General features: G+C 37.3%; 1 protein-coding gene and 1 pseudogene across 1 annotated transcript in view; both read left to right on the forward strand.

Annotated features, from left to right (window-relative positions):
• The window catches only part of LOC106736318 (elongation factor 1-alpha 1 pseudogene), a 38,708-nt pseudogene extending 35,528 nt beyond the window's left edge, over nucleotides 1-3,180 (forward strand).
• LOC102481074 (ectodysplasin-A-like) overlaps nucleotides 1-8,770 on the forward strand; it is a 456,842-nt gene that overhangs the window by 38,730 nt on the left and 409,342 nt on the right. The window lies entirely within an intron of this gene.

Raw genomic sequence — 8,770 nt, forward strand, 5'->3', positions numbered from 1 at the left:
TCTTGTATATTATTCCCATTTTTTTGGCTATTTTCTCAGTCTTCATGGTGGATTTTATTTGTCTAGTGATTCAGTCTTTTACATCTGAGATTCGATTTTCTGTATGATGTAGTTTGCTTTTGATATGTTCAAAGGAGGTTTTGACTTCCTGTATTATAGCCTTCATCTCCAACAGTTACATTTGATTTTTTTTGTTGTTGTTTTTGTTTCTTTCTTTCTTGTTGTTGTGTTTTGGTTTTGTGTGTGTGTGTGTGTGTGTGTGTGTGTATGTGTGTGTGTGTTTATTTCCTCTTTCAGCTCTTGCAAGAACTTCCTCACTTCCGGGAACTCATTGGATTTATTTGTCTGGTGTTCTCCATCTCTCTTTTCTTCCATCTCTGTTAGTTTCGACATTATGAATGCTCTAAATTCCTTATCAGACATTTCCATGATTTTCACCGAACTGCTTGTGGATGAAGAAGAGTTAGAGGAGTTATTCTTTTTCCTTGGGGGAGAGGTATTTTCTTGGTTTCTCATATTTCTTGTGCCTCTGTGTTGATTTCTAGTCATCTTATGAGTTATTTGTTTCTTCCTAATTTCTAGAAATCAATCTGAGCAATCAGAGGCACACAGGAGGATGGGGTCTGCAAACTCTTTCACATTGTATTTTTCTCCAGGGGCTCTACCAGGGTAAATTCTCAGCAGAACATCTTCATTACTCTTATCTCTGAAATTCCTAGATCTCAACTTTCATGGTTGAATCAGTTCAAACTTAGGCATTTTATAATTTCCAGTAGCAATTAGAAAATGCAATAGCAATTATGCTAGACATAATTTTTTGCATTTGTCAAGATGTGTGAAGTGTGTGGTTGGGAAAGATGTGAGGCTATGTATGTATGTATGTATAATGTGTGTATTATACATGTATACATATATGACAATAGCAGAAAACATCTTAGCATGCATACATATATGACAATAGCAGAAAACATCTTAGTATAGTGGACAAGCACTTTGAGGAAGATGGCTTTAAAGATTTCCAACAAAAATCATGTAATTTTGGTGCTAAGTGTTAGACCAGTTTGTTTTACTCTGCTTCCAAGCCAGGCTAATCATTTTTATAAACTCATAGCATTGTTTACAAGGTAATAAAGGCAGAAAATGTAACCAGTTTATAAAAAAACGTCATGACCTTTTTCATATATTGATATGGAGGGGTAGCCTCCATATTGGTGTCATCTTCATAGAAAAAAGGATAGGCTGTTGCTTGGCGGTATGCACATATCATGGTGCAGCACGTATTATGTTAGCACTCCCAGATGCATTCTATCTTGACTGTGAGAGGACAAGGGTTAAGACTATAGTGCTAACTAAATCCTTGTTCTAACTTTATGACCTTGAACAACTACTTAAGGAAACTGAGGCTAACAGTTTATGTGAGAAGTGGGAATAACAAACTTCTAAAACTATGTGCAAAGCACTTAGAAAAGTTCTTACCTCACAGAAAGTGCTCAATAAACATTAGCCATTGTGTTTGTTATTATTGATTACTGTTATTATTACTACTGTTAATATTAGTAGTATAGGTGTGTCACAGACTGAATACAGGTAGGGAGGCAATGCTATATAGCCACAAAATTTTAGCTTTTGAGAAGGAAAAGCCTAGGCTTATCACTGCTTTCACTATTTACCAACTAGTGTGACTTAAAACTTCAGTGGTCGCTTTTTCACAACGGGTTTGCTGCCAGAACACATGTGTCGTGAAAACCACCGCTAAATCAAAGCCAAATTGCGAAAGGAGAAGACTCACATCAACATCGTTGTCATTGGACACATAGATTCGGCAAGTCCACCACCACTGACCATCTGACATACAAATGTGGTGGGATCAACAAAAGAACCATTGAAAAATTTGAGAAGGAGGCTGCTGAGATGGGAAAGGGCTCCTTCAAATACACCTGGGTCTTGGATAAACTGAAAGCTGAACGTGAGCATGGTATCACCATTGATATCTCCCTGTGGAAATTTGAGATCAGCAGGTATTATGTGAGTATCATCGATGCCCCAGGACACAGAGACTTCATCAAAAACATGATTACAGGCACATCTCAGGCCAACTGTGCTGTACTGATTGTTGCTGCTGGTGTTGGTGAATTTGAGGCTGGTATGTCCAAGAACAGGCAGACTCGTGAGCATGCCCTTCTGGCTTACACACTGGGTGTGAAACAACTAATTGTTGGTGTTAACAAAATGGATTCTACTGAGACAACCTACAGTCAGAAGAGATGCAAGGAAATTGTTAAAGAAGTCGGCACCTACATTAAGAAAATATTACACAATTGGCTACAATCCTGACATAGTAGCTTTTGTGCCTATTTCTTGTTGGAATGGTGATAACATGTTGGAGCCAAGTGCTAATATGCCGTGGTTCAGGGGATGGAAAGTCACCCGTAAAGATGGCAATGCCAGTGGAACTACACTGCTCGAAGCTCTGGATTGCATCCTGTCACCAATTTGTCCAACTGACAAGCCCTTGTGTCTGCCCCTGCAGGATGTGTATAAAATTTGTGGTATTGGCACTGTCCTTGTCAGCCGAGTGAAGACTGGCATGCTCAAATCTGGTATGGTGGTCACCTTTGCACCAGTCAATGTGACAACTGAAGTCAAGTTGGTTGAAATGCACCATGAAGCTCTGAGTGAAGCTCTTCCTGGGGACAACGTGGGTTTCAATGTCAGGAATGTGCCTGTCAAAGGTGTTCGATGTGGCCATGTTGCTGGTGACAGCAAAAATGACCCACCAATGGAAGCAGCTGGCTTCACTGCTCAGGTGATTATCCTGAACCATCCAGGCCAAATCAGTGCTGGCTATGCCCCTGTACTGGATTGTCACACAGCTCACATTGCTTGCAAGTTTGCTGAGCTGAAGGAAAAGATTGATCGCCGTTCTGGTAAAAAGTTGGAAGATGGCCCTAAATTTTTAAAATCTGGTGATGCTGCCATTGTTGATATGGTTCCCGGCAAGCCCATGTGTGTTGAGAGCTTCTCTGACTATCCTCCACTGGGTCGTTTTGCTGTTCATGATATGAGACAGACAGTTGCCATTGGTGTCATCAAAGCCATGGACAAGAAGGCTGCTGGAGCTGTCAAGGTCACCAAGTCTGCCCAGAAAGCTCAGAAGGCTAAATGAATATCCCTAATTCCTGCCACCCCAGTCTTAATCAGTGGTGGAAGAACAGTCTCAGAACTGTTTGTCTCAAAGCTCAGAAGGCTAACTTATGATAAAAAGGCATCATAAAAGCCATTAAAACAAAGTTTAATGAGAAAAAAGAACTAGTGGTCATTTCTTGATTTGCAAAGTGAATCAAGTAATACTATGAATGCTTATATTACACTATTATTGCAAAGACCAAATTGAAATCACATATGTAAAAATACTAAGTAAGCTGAGACTATATGTTATATATGTATATTGCTGTTTACCAGTTTTTATAAAGAACCTAAGAGTTGAGAATGACAAAACATTGATGTTACCAAAATTTGTATAATGTAAAAGATAAATACCATTTGTTGAATATTTTCTTTATACTAAGTGTTGTTATATACATTTCATAAATCTTGCCTCATTTATTCCTTGCAACAACTCTGCTAGCAACAGGGTGAAAAAAGAGCATCTCAGGAAGTGAGAATAACATGTATGACGGCCCTGATGCAGGAGGGAGATGGCACATTTAAGTAGGGTTACAGATAACATACAAGGTGCACAATTAAATTTGAATACCAGGTACACATAGTGAATTTTTTTAAATCTAAGCATATTTCATACTATTTAGTACATACTTATAACTAAAAAACTTTGTTGTTTATTTGAAATCCAAATTTAACTGTATATATTTTTATTTGTTAATTCTAATAACCCTAATTTGAGAGGCTGAAACGGTCTCTGATCAATAGTAACTGGATTCGAAAAGGTAAGAGGAAACAGTATGGTAGAAGATGTCACAAAAGTAGGCAGACATGAGACTATACAGGATATTTGGAAGCCTTGGGGAGAACTTTGGTCTACATTTTAAGGGTATTAGGAAACTACTGAAAGGTTGGTGAGTAGGTCAGGAATTTGTATAGTATCCTCAATTGGACTGGTGTGAAGTGTATTCATGTTGGGAGAATTTACTTTACAAGCTAAGTGATATATTGTTATTGAATATATAAAAGAAATGAAAATTTTTAAAAAAGAAAACAATTGAGGTTTGAAGACTTCACAGAAGAAGAAACTGAAGATCAGAGAGTTTAACTTGCTTGTGATTACAAAGCTAGTAAGTGAAATAGCCAGGGATGGAATCTAGCCCTGATTCCAAAGGATCTTTTTTTTTTAACTGAAATTGAAAGATGACAGTAAGAAGTGAAAAGATTTTGAGAAAAATACTAAGAATTTTATTTTATTTTATTTTGCTATAGGGTGTGTGCGCTCTCCAGAAAGACAAACAGAGACAGAGAGACAGAAAAGCGAGAAATCACCCCCAGGGGGGATGGCCATGCCACAATCCCTTCTCCTCCATTCTCCTCTCGGGACCTTGGACACACACACACACGTGCCTGGCATGAGTTTAAGCCACTGGGTCTGGGACTTGGACCATGGTCCAGTGACATAGCCATTACACCAACTGCTGGTCCCTAGGGTTTTCAAATTCATGGAAAATGAGCATTATGAAAAAACTTTGTGGGAATTTCACACCATTTTTGCACCAAAATAAATTTGTACTTTAATTCCATTTTTCCACAAACTTTTTGAAGTCCCCCTATTATTAGAAGAGATGAGTGTAAGCTAGTCATGTACAGATTTATTGAAGATACCTTTAATAAATGTAATTTCTCATTCTATTTTCAACTTAATAAAAATGTTATTGGGGAAAAGTTAAAACCTAGTGAATAATTTGTGAGAGTCAAAGAACATAAGACCCAGTGAGAAAAAAAATAAACAAAAAACTATTTCTTTACTATGTCCAGTATGTGTAGAGCAGTGTCTAGCACATTTATAGGCCCATGAAAAATAATAGCTATTACATTTCTGTATAAAATGGATCAAAACATATATGGCAACATAAAGTACTAGTTATACTTTTAGATTCTTCTTAAGAAATAGAATGTTAGGTAATGCATATTAGATAGTTACTGAAATAGTTTCAGTGAATGTAGAGTGAATATAAATGTAAGGCACTGTAAATGATTGCCTGATCTATTTAGTCCAATTGTCAGAGTAAGTAGTAGTATAGTTAAGCTATTTATTTGTATAAATAGTACAGTTGGATATCTGGGGACTAAATAAAGAAGGTTTATTTTTTCTAAGAGAGAGAGGGAGAAGGAAGGAGATAAGCTCCTAAACAGGATATTCAGGCCATGACCCGTCCCCAGCCTCAGCCAACCCACATCACAGGCACATACACGTGCTCCCAGTGTACACAGGGACGCCCTGGGACACAGACACAAGACTTCCATATGTGAGTCCAGTTGCACTACTGTTATGCCACTCGGTGGTCCCTAGTGAGATCTTTTAAATTTGGAGTTGGAATAAGAATTTAGTTCTAATACTTACTGTGCATTTTTGAGCAAAATATTGAACCTCTGTACCAATGATATGGAATAACATCTTTCCTATCTCAAAGGACACTGAGGAGGTAAAAGGGAAATGATGAATATTGACTCATTCATTCCTTTCAAAGATATTTATTAAGTTCCTATTTTTTCCACCTATTGTATATTAAATGCTGGGTATATTATAGCATTGAACACAATAGATAGTGTCCCTGACCCTAATGTAACCTATAGTCTAATAACAAAAGTAGCCACTACATAAGTAAATATATGTTTACAAAGGGCTATGAGGAGGGCTGCTTGAGAATAACAGGGGAGAAACTACTTTAATTATAATTAACAGAGAAGGTCTCACTAAGGAGATAGCTTTAATACTAAGACACGGGATGAGAAAGGAATTGAGGGAAGGATCCTATGCTGGGTAGTAGGAAGGCATGTGTGAAAGTCTTAAAGCAAGGAAGATCTTGGGATGCTAAAGAATCAAAACAAGAGGAGTGTGACTGGGAAATAATGAGTAAAGGGGAAAGTTATACAAGATGAGATTATAAAGGCAGAAGGATATATGTCTTCCTAGCTATAGTTAGCAGAGTTTGAATTCTGATCTAAGTACAAATTCCTAAGACAGAAAAGAATTTGGCCTGTTCAAGGTGCAGAAGGATGCCAGTGTGCTAGAGCCTACTGTGAGTGAAGGGGAGATTGGCAGGGACTAGGATTTTGGATGTTAATATAAATAAAATGGAAAGCCATCAGAAGGTTTTAAGCACAAAAGTAATTGGAATAGTTTGGATGTTAAAAATTATTATTCTAGCGATGTGTAGAGAAGGGAGAATCATGAATAGAAACTATTAGACCAGATAGAGGCTCTTTTTTTTTTCCCAGGTAAAGATGATGGTGGCATTGAACTAATAAGTAGTAGTGGAAAGGAAAAGGTGTGAAGATATTTGACATATATCTTGAATATAGACCTAAGAGGACAGGAGTTCTGTCTTTGACAGCTAGGTATGTAATTTTCTATCTTCTGACATGGGGAAAATTTTAGGAGGAGCAGGGTTGGGGACTGAAGGGGATATGGAAATCAAGACTTCAGTTTTGGGTGAGTTTACTTCTAAGAAATGAAATGAGGAACAGAAAGTATCTGATGATTATTTTTTTTAACTTGGAAAGCATTGATCTTGATCAAAGCAGTTTCAGTGGTGTGGTGGGGTAAAAATAGTTTAAAATGTAAGTTACTAGAATATGTTGTAAATGTCTGAGGATAACCTATAAAGGAACAATCCATAATACAGAAGAGAGAGGATGATGAAAAAGATAAAATCTTTGAAAGGAGTGGGAGTGGTTAAATACCGGATGTAAGTGGAAGGTTTGGCCTTTGATAGGAAGAACACTTCATCTACTAAAACAGAAGGGAAGAGGAGAAAATGTGCAAAGATGGAGATCAGCTGAATTGGTGGTGAAAAAGAGAAATATCCATCTCTGATAACATCCTTCTTATTGAAGTGTGGGGCAAGATAATCAGCATAGAGGTCAGAATAAAATGGTGTGAGAGGACTGAGGAGAGAAAATAGATAAAAACTATTTCTGGAAAGCAAGCCTAATAAGGAAAAGTAGAGATTTTAAAAAGGCAGCATTTAGTACCTGTTTGAGATCTGTGAACATGAATTTAAGTGCAACCTGTCAGCAAGATTTTGTGATTTCCTCTAGCAATATTCAGCTGCTCAGGTGCAAATTTAGAGCAGGCAAATGGCTGAATTTATTCAAGATCAAGGATTTGCCTGATTAGTTTACTATCACAGAGAGAAAGCTAAGAAGTTATGAAAGTGATTATAATGGTAGACTACTGAGTATGCTGAATAAATAGGGAGGAGGCTGAAGGACAGTGAAAATCTGGCTCAGTACTATACATTAAAGTCTTGATCAGGTTAATTTATTTACTTATTCAGCAAATAATTTGTGTTGATATATAGAGTTTAAATATAAAATTTTTAAAATATTAAAATTAAATGTAAGTTTTTTTCCAAATAATATCTTTCGTTTTCTAACTTTATCATGCTGACAATAACCTATAATATAACGAAATAACATTTAATATTCCCATTTTTCTTATCTTTTTTTTTATTTCATTTTCTTTTATACATTCAATCACATTACTATTTGGCTTACAAAATGGATATTTAAACAGGTGAACATTTCTCCCTAGTGATAAAACTACAAAATATCTTTTTTTTTTTTGAGAGGTTTTTGCTATAGGGCACGTGCGCTCGCCAGACAGACACAGAGAGACAGAGACAGAAAGCAAGTAATCACCCCCCAGGGGGATGGCCACGCTGCAATCCTTCTCCATTCTCCTCTCGGGATTTTGGGCACGCACGCACACGTGCCCGGCGTGAGTTTATGCCACTGGGTCTGGGACTCGAACCGTGGTCGACTATGTGGGAGTCCAGCGACATAGCCATTACGCTAACTGCTGGTCCCAAAACTACAAAATATCTTCAACAGATAATACCACATTTCTTTGTGCAATTAATGCTTTGCCTCTCTATTTTTCTTCTAAGTGTCCTTCCTCAGACCTTCCTCTTTCACACACACTATTATCTGGTATTTATATCTATATACTGTGTTTCTATATCCTTTAGTCAAATAGTTTCGGTCATAGAGTGTGGACACTTGGTATATATTAAGTGGGGACATACAATGTCTCTCCTTCGTAGTTGATAGCGTGTCTTGCTTCACTTAGCAGTAAATCTTCCATGTTCATCCACTTCCTGTCAAAAGCCAGGATTTTGTTGGTTTTCATGGCTGAACACTATTCCATTGAGTATATGTGCCACAGTTTTTATATCCATTCATCTGTTCATGGGCATTTGGGTTGTTTTTATGACTTAGCAATTGTGAATAGTACCACAGTAAACATCGATGTGCAAGCACTTTTCCGATCAAGTATTCTTCTGTCCTCGGGTAGATACCAAGGAGTGGGATTGCTTGATTATATGGTAGTTCTATTTGTAGATTTTTGAGGAATGTTCAAATTGTTCTCCACAGTGGCTGGACTATTTCACATTCCCACCAGCAGTGTAAGAGAGTTACCCTTTCACCACACTCCCACAAACACTTATCATTTTTTGTTTTTTTAATCTTAGTCATTCTGACTGAGGTTAGGTGGTATCTCATTGTTGTTTTGATCTGCATTTCCCTTACAATGAGG

This window comes from Tupaia chinensis, unplaced genomic scaffold (genome assembly GCF_000334495.1).
Source record: "Tupaia chinensis unplaced genomic scaffold, TupChi_1.0 Scaffold138500_1, whole genome shotgun sequence".
Classification (NCBI taxonomy): domain Eukaryota; kingdom Metazoa; phylum Chordata; class Mammalia; order Scandentia; family Tupaiidae; genus Tupaia; species Tupaia belangeri.